At 30.6% G+C, this 16,404-nt stretch overlaps 1 protein-coding gene across 4 annotated transcripts in view; it reads left to right on the top strand.

Moving 5' to 3' along the window:
* LOC143243888 (putative iron/ascorbate oxidoreductase DDB_G0283291) overlaps positions 1-16,404 on the top strand; it is a 238,734-nt gene that overhangs the window by 175,683 nt on the left and 46,647 nt on the right. The gene's annotated exons all lie outside the window — the stretch shown is intronic.

Here is a 16,404-nt window from a genome sequence, read left to right as displayed (position 1 = left end):
CTTGAGGGTGGGGTGTGTAGAGCATTTTTGTGGCTTCAAACAGTAACTTTTGAAAAATAAAAAGGCATTAAATTACAGTATTAGAATCCTCAAAATCCCAGTAATTTAGTAGTGTCTAAGTAAAATATATGTGAGTTGATAAAATATCATTCCGATTCAGAGAAACGACTTATTGAACACACATATACATTTTGTCAAAATTCTTTCTTTCGCCTTCAAGTCACTTATAAACTCTTAAGAATTATGCAGAGGGGAAGTTCTCTTTCTATTGGTTATAAACTTGAGCTACTTAGTTGTAGGTGGTACTACTTATGAAATTTCAAATAACTTATTTGAAGGGCAGAGCCACTTCAGCAGATTTTCTAAATATAATGATATCTCAGCAAGTCATAGAGATGGGAGGTTCTTATTTAATATTTAGTTCGTATGCATCTCAAATTTAAATATCTAATTCATTAGATACTTATACATGTTGCTTGGTTGCTGTAATAAAATAAAAACTGAACATGTCATGTAACACACAAAAACTGAGATTTAATTTTTTCTTTATATAAAAACTTAGAAAACAATGTTCGAAACGTGTACTCTAGCCTCCAGGGTTTAAACAATGAAGGTTGGAAAATGTTTATGCTTCTCAGGGAAACCAGCTTACAGACTTCAGAACTTACATTTCAATGAGGTCAAACGTATGTACTTTTGTGTATAGAAATTCCTGGACATAGTAGTTTAAGAGAAAAAGTGCTGAAGTTAAGATTTTTCAAATCACGTGAATCACACAACACAAACTGCAGAGTGTATTTTTATAAATATTTTATTTTAAACAAACTAAAATATCAGTAAACAAATTTCAAATTGTAACATATATTATAATATTAATTTCATTTTCATATATTCATATTAAAATGGTTTAATTATATTCTGATTGTCATCTGTACCACACACAAAAGAGGAGTTTAAAGATGGCACCAAACGCCACAGGATTAAAATGATGTTGAACAAAGACTGAAAACCTTAGCTCCTCTTCCTGAACTATAAAATAAAAGCAACTTAAAATTGTAATGGAAACCTGCATTTGAGCATTTTCGGCTGATCTGTATTTACTTATCATAAATTAATAAGAAATGAATATATAATAATAAATTTTAACAAAATTTTGCTTTAGGCTAAAATAAGTGGATAAAAAAACTGATTGGAAGGTTACATTAAAATCAACTCTTTGTTCACATCCAAAATGATTAGTTGTTGATTTGAAATTGTTTTTCATACCAATTTTGACTTTTCTTTTTTATTTACATCCAATCTCTTTGAAGGAATGAAAGAAACAATTATACTTACAGAAACTATGCGAAATAGTTCATAACCAAAATCACAATATACTTATCAAAAAAGCAAGCATACAAACATATTACTTGCACATACATGAAACTTATTTCTAGTAAGTCCTTTATTGGTACATTTTCATAGATATGGTTAAGAATGGGAACCAAAAATGCTGCAGTTTTCCCAGAATCTGTTATATAAAGAAGACAAAATAAGAATTAAGATCGTACAAAACACATACAATCTTATGCTTAGATGTCACGAGTAAATAAGAATAAACCATGTGCTTACAGAAAAATGTTAAATCCCCTTGGCCATCAGTACAGCTAATTAAATACACCTTTCTTATGTTTCTACTTATAGAGAATATAATGCGTAGTTCCCTCAACTGGGTATCATCACTGTTAAAATTATTTTTATGGTTTGGCCAACTTAGAAGATGGTGGTTGGGCCGAAATACGCATACTAAGCTAACAAAGCAATACAATCTTTATAACATAATTATAATAAAGAAAAAAGTAAATGTAATGACGTTTGATATATTAACTAGTGCAACTAATACTGTTATTACAAAGTAAATATAGAGGACCTTAATAACGAACACAGAAACACAAGTTGTTGGCTTCAACTATTGACAAGGAAAAAAATTTATTTGGAAATTGTAAACTTGTTTTCCACTTCTCACCAGTGCCTTTTGACCAAAGAAACTCATTAAGCCATTCCTACTGTATAACATCAATGGCGAGTCACATCTGTGATAATTTAAGACATACGTTACAGTTTAAACTGTGACAAGTTAGTGGCATTAATTTTCCCATAGTACAACCAAAAACTAATATTTATGGAGGAATAAAATAAAAGATATATGAATTGCCCATTATAAAATATAATAACGTCTTAAACCTAATATACAGTGTATAAAACGTTCACTACCATCTTACTTTAAATATTCCCTGTAACAAACAGATGGCTCCAGAAAATAACAACTATATCAAATCTTTGCAATAAAAGTAAAGTTCAAAACACATCAAGACCATCTGGAAAGTAAATACTACATAAAACACATAGTAAGGAAAGTTATAAAAGACTTTCATGTGAAAAAGAAACTCAAAATCATAAAACAAATGAAGTAACCTTATACTATATGCAGAGCCTTCATACAGCCAATATCAACGACATATGTACTAACTTAATTTAACAGGAGATAAATCCAGTGATGGCCGAAAACTGAAGCTGTTAATTTTACTTTAAACACTATCCCAAGCAATTAAATAATATATCAGATGATGTGATACTGTGTGAAACTTCTAAACCCTTAAACTGCAACACAAATACTGTCAAACTTCCCAAAGAATTAAATGAATTTTGTGTTTAAGAGGCATAACAAGAAACACTGGTGATAGAAAATATCCTGTAATGAGAAATCATGAGAAATGTGCATTAGGCTATGTTGAAGCTGATAACCAGATACGATCATTCTGTTAAAGTGAGAACAACATTTAGCTACATCTTAACAAGCTAACCTATAAACAGGTAAATTTCATTCTTCTCAGTTTAACATCTTTAGTCCTAAACAAGCAAGACTGAACAACAAATTAATTTTACAGTTTGAACAAGGCAGGTGATCTTGCGATTTATACAGTGTCAATTTGCTCTGTCTGTGTAATCTATTTTCATGGGAAACATTTATTTGTGTCATGCTGGAAGTTTTTGAGAGGAAATGTCAAATCAAATGCCAATAAAATATTTTATTTTAAACAGATGGCTACAATTTTTAGTGTTTAAATCAGTTAAGATAAAAGTATGCTTTGTTAAATTAAACTGTCAATTTGTTTTATATATACTTAACTATATTTTTGCATTGAAAAACTATTGAATATGGTAATCAGTTTAGGTAGTAAAAGGCTTTTATTTTTATTTACAAACAGGTGGTTAGGGTGCTTGACTCGCAATTTTTTTCCATATTCAACACTGAGAATAGTAGGACTGGGAAACAACAGTATAAATTTTGGCAGAGTAGGAGTGATCTTCAGCTAAGACGATTTTATTTCACTAACAGGTTTCACTCCAAGTATGGCTAAGGTGGTTAAAGCACTCGACTCGTAATCCGAGGGTCGCGGTTTCAAATCCCATTACACCAAACATGCTCGACTTTTCAGTCGTGGGGATGTTATAAAATGTGATGGTCAATCCCACTATTTGTTGGTAAAAGAGTAGTTTAAAAGTTGATGGTGGATGATGATGACTCGCTGTTTTCTCTCTAGTCTTACACTGCTAAATTAGGGACAGCTAGCGCAGATGACCCTCGAGTAGCTTTGAGCGAAATTCACAACATACCAAACCAAGACTCTCCTCCAAACGGCGTAATCTGAGGGTCATGGGTTCGAATCCCTTTCACACCAAACATGCTCTTCCTTTCAGCCGTGGAGGCATTACAATTCGACGGTCAATCCCACTATTTGTTGGTAGAGTCACCCAAGCGTTGGCAATTGGTGGTGATGAATAGCTGCTTTCCCTTTAGTCTTACACTATTAAATTAGGAACGGCTAGCGCAGATAGCCCTCGTGTACCTTTGTGCGAAATTCAAAAACAAACAAATAAAATCATTGTAAGTATGTTAAAAGAAATGTTAATGACAGTAGGGTGTTTTATATTAAATAAATGGCTACAATTTTAAGTGTTTCAAAACACATTTATTTATAATTTTTATTTCTTGTTAAGTAATACACATTTGGCGTTTCCTGTTAGAATACATGTAATTTAAACAGTTTTCTTTGGGAACTCAGACAACAGGATATACCCATATCTGGAGATAATTGCAAAGATAATTTCGTTACCAACTCTGAGGAACAAGTTTGCCGCTGCCTTAGCAACTTGCATTCACGTAATATGTCGGTAGCTGAGGTGAAGGAACATGCCCATGGACAGTTGCGAAAAAAGCTCAGGAAGGAACAAGAGGTAATACTCCAGTAAATGTGATAAAATCCACTTCAGTTGTACACAAAATTGATGAAAGTAACTTTTATATTGTGTTTTTTACTCAAACATTTTGTCCTACACTTTTTATATGATGACTGAAATTCATGCAGGTACCATTTATGTAAAGTCAATCCATAATTTCTCTATCTCTGTTGCCTTGAAGAGTTCTAATATTTATAATCACTGCACGAAGATGACATTTACTCTTTTTAAAGATTTTGTAGAGGATGTTATACAATAAGGGAAAGTGATTGAAGTGTATATCCAGTTTTTTACAAGTTATTTCAAGTGTGGAAGCTGAGAAATCTTTATAATAGTGGTGAGAGTTTTTTCTTAAGATCTGTTTTTGTAGATGCGGTTGATCTGTATGTAAAACTCTTAAACTTCTAAACTAAAGCCCATGGCCTTAAGAAGGTTTAATAAAACTTCAGGTTGACCAAAGGTTACAGAGACTTGAAGTGTTACTTTTCCAAAGTATTTTTGATACCTGATAAATTCATAACAGTTGTTAAAAATACAATGTGATAAGAATAATAAGAAAAAGAAAGAAGATTTGGGAACTATCTGGAAATCTTCATACTTGAAGGGAAGTCTTAAATTAAAATTAACATTTAATTAAATCTTTGGAAACAAGTGGGAGGTTTATCAAAGTACACATCACCACCTTTTTGCAGGGTTACATTCAAAGTCTAATTAAACTTTATAAACAGTGTATATCAATAGATGAGCGTTAAAAGCAGCGTGTAATTCAATTTTTATATTATCCAAGATTTAATCTGAAGAGGAAATATTTAAATGATATCTCAATCTCCTCGTGTCACGTCTTCTGAATTCTTTCTAAGTTTTGTTTCTTCCCTCATAAGAGCTTCAAATTTCCACCAATAAGATACACCAACTACACAAATTGATGGACCAAAATATAAAATAGGAACCTCCCACCTTCTTCATTTTCTGAAATATCTCTGAATTTACCACATCCACCACAAACTTCTCCAAACTGCCCGTGTTCATGAAATCACCTATTTCCTCATGTCCACTTATCACAAATGCATGCTTGTAGCCAATAAAAGGTTCACTTTGTAAAATACATTATTGTGTCTACAGTTTTTGTTTCGGTGGTAAAATTCACTATTTATTAAGTAAATCTTGATACGTGCAAACTGAAATTGGTTCTATGATTAGTAATAATTTTGACCTATTTATAGTTTAGTTAGAAAGCTAAGTAAATTATAATAATTTTGGAACATTCTTTTTTCTTGCGTAAAGTATTATCTGTGTTCTAAAATGTATATTTTAAAACTGTGCAAATTACCTTCTGGACAACAAACACAGAAAAAAACTTATTAAAGTAGGTACCTACAGAGGGCAAACCAACAGAGTGCTCAGATAAATACAAAATTACCTATTGTTTTAAGGATATTTTTAACAAAAGTAAATAGAATATAAAAATAAAAAAAATGATACTTATACAAGAAATATTAAATTATAATAAATTTTGAGATCCATAAGGAGTATGTGTAATTAGACGTGTTGATATGAAATTATGGATAAATAACAATTAAGAATAAGTTGAAACGTTAAAATTAAAACTTTCAAACATGTCGATTTAACTTATTTATACTTAAAAAATTATAATAGAAAAAACAACTCTTTCAGAAGAATCTGAAATAAAGTCCACACTCCTACTGGGTAACATGTTTGTTAGGCCCGGCATTGCCAAGCACGTTAAAGCGTTCGACTCCTAATCCGACGGTGGCGCGTTGGAATCCCGGTCGCACCATACATGCTCTCCCTCCCAGCCGTGGGGGGGGGCATTATAATGTGACGGTCAATCCTACTATTTGTTGGTAATAGAGTAGCCCAAGAGTAGGCGGTGGGTGGTGATGACTAATTGCCTTCCCGCTAGTCTTACACTGCTAAATTAGGGATGGCGAGCGCAGATAGCCCTCGAGTAGCTTTGAGCGAAATTCAAATGAAAGAGTAACATGTTTGTTAGAGGATTAAACAAGATTAAAAGAGTGATAAAACATTAAAGTTAAATGAAAGCATTTGTGAAAACTTAAGAGGCCTAAGAATCTTAAGATAAGTAATTGTATATTACAGTCTGCAGTCATTTTAGAAAAATAAAAGTAATTTTGATTTTATTGCATAGTTCTTTTAATTTTCAATACAGATTATTTTGCTATATGTAGCATCGGAGAAGGGAAGATAAAAGTATAAAGTTATCCAAAGAGAAAAACGAGTTTCATTTCCGTTTGCAGAATTTAGATGTTGTGCAAATAAAATATGAAACTGTAAGATGAAGTATTTCGGTTCTTAACATGAAAATCACTTTTCTCTCAGATTAAACTCAACAAATGGCTTTTTAATATCACAGATATGTCTTTGATAAAAATATTTTATTTCAAAAGATCAGATTTTTAGTATACAGAAATGACACGTAATGTTTATGATAAGTTCACCAAACTTTATGAAGTCAACTTATTACATTAAGAGCTGTACTACTTAATACAAGCTGTACAAAAAACGAATAGTTGAAAAGTTTGCAACTGTGAAAAATGTGGCCAGTGGTTAGGAAGATGCAAGTTCTTTATTGTTTGTGATTTGGGTAATTTCTCAAATAGTAGTGTTTGTAAATTTGCCGATAATGTTCCAATTTTGGAAAGAGATGAATCTAATTATAATATTTTTTTATATATAGAAAAAAGTGACAATCATAGTAAACAGGCTATAACATTGGAAAGTGAATTTTGATATTGAAATTTATAGTTTTGAAATCTAAAAGTTTGTAAAGAATTTTGAGTTGCTGAGAAAAGTATGTTGTGAAAGAAAGGAGAATGTTTAGGTGCGAATTTTGATAAAATATCCAAAGATCTTTGACTGTTTAGGATTAATGGAAAGAGTAAATAATAGGAATTTTACACACACAGAGACATAAAAAAAGCAACTGTCGTAGCCTCATGCAAGGCTGCTTGGGGCTTGTTTGTAAAATTGAGAGATTATTGGAACTTGCTAATCCATTATTCACGAAATTTATTAATTGATTGTTTTCAACAATAGTCAAAAACAGTTACAACTAGAAACACTTTCAGTTGGTTGATTATTTTTCACATTAATCAATTTAATGATAATTCCTATTGGTAGTTTTATCTGATACTAATTAACTTAATCAATGCGTATAGATAATTTATTACACTTCTGAAGCCCGTATTGTTAGTAAAACAAAATGGAGTAAATGTCAACTTTCCATATTTTTGAATGGTTATTATTTTATTTTTTGAAGATATTAAGAAGATAAGCCTTTTTATTTTTCTATTTAATCAACGATGTCATACATCACATGTGAACGAAGTGAACTGTAATTAAGATAAAAACAATTATCAGAGTTAAACTTTTATCACATATGAAGGTTATATTGTGTATGTAGGTACATGCTATTATTAGTAATAATAATCTATAAATCAGAATTCCTGTTTCTTTTATATAATACTTAATTTTTATACCTATCTATTCAGCTTTGTTAACTGAAAGACGAATAACTTGCTCGTCTCAGCCAGATGAAGGATGAAGTTGAGGCCGAGCTGGAGGGATTGACTGCCAGCCTCTTTAAAGTAAGGCTATCAAAGTTTCACTTTTCATTCATCTTTATATTAAACGAAGTATGGTTTGTGTAAAATGTGTACAACTTTCTGCTGTGGAAAAATAAACATAATATCTGTAGCTTTTTGTCTCATCCAATGAACATTCTGCATTCTGAAGCTATATGTCGACTAACTGCTTAAAAAAAAATGTTACGGAACTAAATACATAATGAAAATATCATTGAGTAATGAGTTACCCAGTGTTTTTTCTTCTCATCACAGATTTAACTACACATATGTTCCATGTTATTTTCTAAATAATAACTTCTCATTCATCATGTTAGGTAACATCAAATCACAATTGTATTTTTTTATTTTCATTTTTTCAAGAACATTCACTGAAAATGTGTAAACATTAGATAAACATAATCCAGTAATAATTATGAACAGGAAAATTTTAGCCAACTAAAGTTAATTTATTGAAACTATCAATGCTAAGCATTCTGAAACAACAGAAACAAAAACTGTTTCCTGTACCATCTGTTGTCTAAAGTATAGTATGAAAAAACCTAAGCAGAAAAAATGTTTACTACTAAATAATTTGTTTCAGTTTTTAATGAAAGTTATTTATGGTGTATGAGAATGTTCATTTACTTAATAGATATATTGCACAGAGAGAATATAAAATGTATTGATTTTAAAATGACTAAATAAAGAAACGGTTATTCAAACCTCTGCAAACTGTCGTAGACATGCAGAAGTTGAAAAATACACATATTTTAAAATACATTTATATATATTTTTAATTCTGAAAATAATTCTTTTGCAACTTATTGTATATCCATATTTTCGTATTTTTAGTGAATTAACCTTCAAATACCCATCTTGTTTTTGTATCATTGACTGCTGGTGAGGTCTGCTTTTTGTAGTGTGTTGATTCATTTTATTTTGTGTTTGCTAAAATATTCAGTATAAAAATCACTCATTTTTCTGTGTAAAGTACATAGATTTATAGAGAAACAGTATGAATTAAAGGAGCCAATTGCATAATTGATAGCATTTATGATTAAGCTTTTTTGGATCATAAAAATGTCATTGATTTACCTCTTTTCCTTCTCAGTGTACAAATACTTAACCATATTAAGTTAGATTTAGTACAAACTTATTAATTAATATCAATTTTTTTTATTTTGAAAAACTGTAAAATTTGACTATTTTGATCATTTTATATGTTGAAAAATTTAGGAAAATTTTGTTGTGAAAAAACAAAACACATTAAATATGCTCTAGTTCCAATTATTTGTTTCTGTTAATGATCAGAAAGTTTCCTGTTTTTAATCCAGATAATTTTAACTTGTTATTATTGGTCACTTTTTTCCTACAGGAGGCACACAATCTGGCTTGGGAATCTAATATGAAACATGCGACATCATTAAAATTACTAAAAGAAACAAATCTAAAGATAAGAATTATTATTTGTTAATCAGATAACTGTATTACAACTTTCAGATCAATTAGTTTTCGGTCTGTTGAACCTAATCAAACAAACCATTACACTCAAGTCTATGACAAAAATATGTTGATTGGTGTTCTTGTAACTTTGGACTCCTGAGAGTATTATGGACACCAGCTGTTTAAGGTTTCTCATGTGTGCTGGATGAAAACTCTACGACTAAGAGACATCTCCAGTTTCTTTTCACCTATATCTTTATTTATTTGTTACTTGATTATGAAACATAAGCCAGCTTCTGATTCATGATGTTTGACAACTTTCTAGTCTCGTATGAATTTGCATCTGAATGTTTTCATCACAAAAGCTAAGAACTTTTTTCAATTCAAGCAATACAAAGGAATAACTTAATTAACTTCTCTGAAATGTGTTTGAATCTCATTAAACAGTTTCTTGCTGCATTAAGTTCATAGTCTTAAATTCGCAAGTTTTTTTGTTTTTTTTACATTCAGTTTCTCATAAGTTGACATGTTTTATTGAATATTCAGCCTGTCAGGAGAAAAGAATTATTCTGACGTATAAGAAATAAATGAAATCAGACTTAACTAAATATAGTCTGTATATCTCAGATTAACTCAGTAAAGATTAAATAACTTGTACACTTACCTATTTCATTTCTGTTAATTGTTCAAAATCAGAAATATATTTTGTGAAACTGAGTTATTCAAAGTGTATGTGTCTTCATTTCAACCCGAAGGCACGCACACACCCACACACACTTCATTCTCTGGGCAAGTTTCCTGTAAGCTCTTCATCACACTCACTGATTGAACTCTGACTTTTTGCTAGTTTGTGAAAACAATTTGTATGCTAATAGAGAATACAGGGCAGTATAATTTGTTGTAAATGTATTACTCATGGTCTATATTGATATTAAGTAATGTGAGCATAATAAATGCTGAACAATGAAAACAAATTGTGCAAATTTAAATGTATTCATCAAATGTCCTGTTAGTTTGTAGTTTAAAATTTAATATGTATATTTTGTTGTTTGAAATAGCACAAAACAATGTTAAAGTGGTTACTTTTTTGTTTCCAAGGTAACTAATAATTTGTAATTAAGTTTTAAAATTATGAAAAAAAAACACGCATAATTTCAGCCATGTACATGTGGCTGTTAATTGTGTTTTTTTCAATTATCTATGGTTTTAAGTAATTTCTCAATGATAACTATTAAAAATATAGTAAAACCAAAACCATATTTAATTATGAAAGATTTGGAATTGATTTAACTCCCATCTATATCATTAAAACCTCAAAACAATGTTTCAGAATATTCTTATTACAAAAATTATTAGCTGTTGAGTGAATAAGAAAACTATTTAATCAGAAGTTCGGAAAAAACAGACTAAAATGATAACAATATAATGGAACAATAAGTGTAAACACCACGTCTTTAAAATAATAATAATCAAATGAAAATGCTGAGAATCTGGAATGGAAGAGATTAATGATAACAGGGAGGAGGTGGGGTTAATGTTTAGGATTCGGTGGTCATTGAAAATATAAAGAATTTATAAGCTGTAGTTGCAGAGTCGAGTATATGAAAATTTTCAAGAAGTATGGTATGTTTGTTATTTTCACTGTGTAATTGGATAAAAGATACAGATGGATTAGTTAGTTTATTTCTGTGTGTGTGTGTGTGTGTTTTTCATATAGCAAAGCCACAAAGGGCTATCTGCTCAACCCACCGAGGGGAATCGAACCCCTGGTTTTAGCGTTGTAAATCCGGAGACATACCGCTGTACTAGCAGGGGGCAGTTTATTTCTGTTAGTACTTTTACCAAAATAAGTAACTTTACTGCTACCATAACTGCATTTGTATGACTCTTGAGCATATTAGAATGATTAAAGTGTCTGATTTTAAAGTATTTTTAATGATAAATGTTGACATAGATACCAAACGTAGCTTAATTTATGGGTGATATGCTTGATTGTTTTTAAATTTCATATTTGAAGTTCAGACTTTGTTTACTTATGAAAGACGTGATAAGAACTAGTGGGTTGTAGGGGATTGTGTTCTGTTTTATTTGTCAAAAATGTTCCTATAATAAAGTATAAGAAATTAAGGACATAACAATTACTTTGTAACGTGTCATGAATTTTTGAAATTTCTGAGTGATGACAGAAGTTGTCAGAACAAACATTATGTGCTCTGTCATAGAAGATTTAGAACACAGTTATATTTAAAAGAGCCTAACATAAAACTGTTCAAACGAGCGTGTAAGCCAGTAAATGTTTTCGTACAATAAACGAATGTGGTGAAGAGATGATTTATTTTCTTGACTTGGACATCTAAAAAACTGTTATTGTTGTCTTTCATCTAACTTGTGATGTTGTGAATTTAGGTCATCTAAAAACTTCTTTGCATGGTCAGTGTTGTGAAAGAATAGAAAAGTGTTATCAGTACATCTTCTATATAACACTGGTTTTTAATAAAAAGTATAATTATTCCTTGACATTCGTAGTGATGGAGATAAACATTTTCAGAAGTCAGACCTATGTATTGTTGCCACTCCATCATTCTCTCCATGAAGATGACCATTAAAAGCAAACTGACAGTCCTTGAGGAATACTTTAAGGAGCTGTGTGAATTTTTGTTGGTTGAAGTTAGAGTGTGGAGCATTGATGGATGGAGATAACTGTTTAATAATTATTTTGTTTACTCCACTTAGAAATTAGGGAATAAGGACTGAATAACAAAGATGGCTAAAACTAATTAGTTTGCACTAGAAGACTTAGATATCTCTTAAACAAAGTAAAATGTGCCTTTAACAGTAAATTTGTTCTCAGATAGTGAACATATTTCAGGTGTAAGATATATAGGATATTTATAGCTGAGGGAATTGAAAGTGTAAAGAATAGGTCTGAGGAGTAAACCATTTTGTGTAATTTTCGTTAACCACATGACAAAATAAGGTGTGTACCTGTGGGATAAAGTTCTGTAAAATTGGTGTCAGAGACAGGTTTACAAGTGTCCAAATATTTCAAAGTCTGGAGCTTTTACTCATGCTTACAGTAAACTTAAGCAGTTCTTATCGAGGGGCTTAAGGTTTGTTGCGTCATTTAAAATTTTTTCCATTTTGGAAACATAATCAGTTCTGTTTGAAATGATGGCATTTATATGTTAACTCTTCAAATAACAACGTTTCAGTTATTAGCAAGTTAATTTAACGTGTTATAATGAGAGTGTAACAACAAACGTAACCCATCATGTTCATGCTGCTGTATCAGAATCCTCACAAATGATTCATCACATGGAAAACAAGTATTTTAATAAATACTAAAAACATATCAATACCAGAAAACATCTTTAACTATGGTCGTTTTTGAATTTTATCTGATTGCATGGTGATGATAAGAGTCACCCTCATACCTTTCGACTCTGGAACTACAGACTATGAAATCTTAACTAAATAAAGCCTTTCCATTTTCAATAATAACCAATACTAGGTAACAACACCAACTTCTTCCCTTAATAAGTTCCAAATATGCTGTATTTTCGCTTATACGTAAACCTTTCTTATGAAATATTTCTCTCAATAATATTGTTAAATATGTATATACGTCTAATTTTATTGTATATTCCATTATATTGTTACCATTTTGAATCTGTTCTTTCTAAACTTCTGATTTTATAATAAAACTAATCACACAGTGCTAATGTTGTTATTTTGTGGTTAGAATATTGTGAGCTAACTTTCTTGTGAAATTTGAATCAATTCTGAAATATGTAATTAAAGATGTGCTTGAGGTGTAATATGTTAGTCTTCAGACAAATAGTAACAGGTAAATAACTGATATTTTAGCATGACAAGTCAAACACTTACTTTTCTTAAAGAGAAACTTAGGAGACTGTGTTTTGTTACTGCACCAAACTTGTGTACCAAATATAACGGTTTATATTTTGTGTTTTTCATAATGATATTATTGACACAGGAAATATATAAAACTTGCTTTAATGAATTCCAAAACGCTGCCAGTTCTGTTTTGTTTTTGGTGATTTTGTGTTTTGTATACGTATACAATGTTTTTGGGTTTTTTCTCACATTTGTTATACATTTTGTGTGTTATGTTAGAAATAGTGTGGAATGTAAAAAATTATTTCTGACCTGGAAAATAAATCCTCGCGATCTATTGTTGGCTTTGTGAATATTCTCTGTTGAATATATTGAATTAATTAGTTTTTTGTTTCTTTGATATTTTTCTCGTTTCTTTTAATTTAATGATTTTATTGATATATAACTTTTTATTTCATTAACATTTGGTTTAAGTTTCCTTGTTTATTCATTGATCTCTTCTGCGTTCTGAATTATTGAACATTTGTTTCTGCACTGTAAGCTAACTTTCTTCCTTATACATCAATATTTCTAATTTTTCTGTGATTATTAACATATTTTAATATATCAAACTACTTCGTTTATAACCATTGTAATTTACTGCAGTTTCCCAAACTTTCCTTACTGACGACACACTTTTAATATCTCAAACCTTTTGCAGTACTTGTAAACAAGTTTCTATGGCTAGCCTAGTGGCGCCTCCTTGACTAAGATAAAAATGACTGTGTACCAAGAAGAAAATGAATCAACTTTAAAATAAAAAAACAATTACATTTAAAGTAAACCTACGTTAATAAATAAAATTACTTAATTGCAAAATTCTATGACAGTTTGGGAAGCACTGATGTTCTTTTTACACTTTCTGTTGTAACTTATTTTATTTTATTAAAATCGTATCAAAGTTAAAGATATTTACGTGTATATGCATATTATAATGTCATTTATTTTGAAGAACAAGTGATTTTATTTTATTATTTTCAATTACCTTTGTCTTCCATAATTTTAAGAAACGGAAGTTAATAGGACATGGTTTGACGTGTTCTAAATTTGGAACTTGCTACCCAGTAATAACAATCTTAGAATTGCTAACACCAAACTCGGAATTTAGTTTTGACGTAGTTAAAAGGTCAATAATTTTTACATTTAATACACAAAAACACGTGATATAAAATAATGAGGAATTTGACGTGGGATATTTATAAGAATGTAGATGTAATGAATGTTTCTCCAACTTAAACAGGCTCGTTTAATATTCTTCACGGACCGTTTTACTTTATCAAAACAATAAAATGTAAGACATAATTACAGAATGTAACTAGTGTTCTTACATACGCTTCATGCTCGAACACTCTAGACACTCGTGTGTTGTCTAGTTTGTTTTATGTTGTATCGTAACCGAGGTGATAACTTTAGAAGGTATACAGCTAAGATCTGTTTAAGTATCAAAGGCTAGTCATTAATTTTGTGATTACACTATATGAGGTGTCATTTTGTTGAGAACATTGAGTAATTCAATTAATTCCTTAAAAGGCTGTCTCAGCCGTAGTGTGTGAACAAAACCTTTTCTCAGAAATTTGCATTAGAAACAAATATTAATACCAATGACTAACTCTGTTTGCTGTTTAAGATTTTTATAAGTTGATAAAGTTTGGTGATCGGGTATTGTAACATTACTCTACACTATAGACCATAATCAAGAAAAGGGATAGTCAGTGTACTCTTGGTGAAGAAACAGTAACATTGTGGTTGATTTTGAAAGATTTTTTAGGACAACAAACTGATACAAAAATGTCTTCCAAAGTTAAATTTAAATGTTCTTATTACGTTTCTAATGTTTGTATTTAACACTAAATTCACGTATCTTTTGAGTTGATATTTATATACTTGTATATTAATTTTGTTTCTAAAATCACGTATTCTTTCACTTGAAACTGATGGAGAATTTTTTTAATGTTGTTTGTAGCAAAACGATATTTTGGAAATTAAGGATAATTAATAATAATAAAACAGTTCAGTTCTTTGTCTGATGAAAGTATTTTAAGCTCAGATATCTTCTGTTACATTCGTAGTGAATATTTAGTTTCGAAAAGGACAGATGAAAATGTTAGCTGATAAAAATAGTCTTATTTGGAACTTTTATAAATTCCAAAGTTTCACAATGCCAGGTTTCAGGGGTTGCCACAATCTGATTTACTGGACGTTAACATGATAGTATTTCCTACCACAGAAAGCTTAAGATACTGTATTGAATATGTGTAAGTTTTTGATGTCTCAGAATTTTCTTCTCATTCATGAAGTTTTTTATTGGCACTATGTCAGTACATCGATGGACTCAACCCGTTGTGGCTTTGCTATAAGAAAACACACACTGATTTCTGGACAAAATGTTAAAAGTGCGGTATACCGGAAGTCAACGCTACATTTAGGTACAGAAAACCCAAACCATTTTGTACTTGTACAACCCCTTGCGATAAGTTTGTCTTGAATTTCGCACAAAGCTACACCAAGGCTATCTGCGCTAGCCGCACCTAATTTAGCAGTGTAGAACTAAAAGAAAAGCAGCTAGTCATCACCACCTACCGCCAAATCTTTGGCTACTCTTTTACCAATGAATAGTAGGATTGACCCTCACATTATAACGTCTCCCGGCTAAGACGACGAGCCAATTTGGTGTGACTAGGATTCGAACCTCGGATTACGTGTCGAGTGCTTTAACCACCTGGCCATGGCGGACCAACCTCAAAATGTACTTTATTGCGTTACTTCTTGGGTAGGCGTATAACTGGAATTCATTTCATTTTAATAGATAAACTCTGCCTAATACATTTAAAGGGAAAATAAACATGTTTCTGAAAATATTGAAAATTGTGTCCTCACAATAAACCTTCAACTCATTAGAAATATACATGTATATATTGTTTAACAACCACACGTAATAGTAATACTTATGTCATATTACCTTAAAAAATTACATCATTCGTTACCGACCCATCAGAGATTTCTTGAAGTTTAACTGTACATTCTTTATCGTCCGCCATTGCTGAATTATGACGACGTCTTTTTCATGTTACATCATGCTAATTCTTGTCGAAATAACTTATAAGCGTATATATATATATAACGGCAACGTTTAACCTTTTATTAACTTTAATAGGAAATCAGTGTATTGTGTAGT

Source organism: Tachypleus tridentatus, chromosome 2 (assembly GCF_004210375.1).
Source record: "Tachypleus tridentatus isolate NWPU-2018 chromosome 2, ASM421037v1, whole genome shotgun sequence".
NCBI lineage: Eukaryota > Metazoa > Arthropoda > Merostomata > Xiphosura > Limulidae > Tachypleus > Tachypleus tridentatus.
The sequence above is the reverse complement of the archived record's forward strand: the minus strand, read 5'-3'. Positions and strand labels throughout refer to the sequence as shown.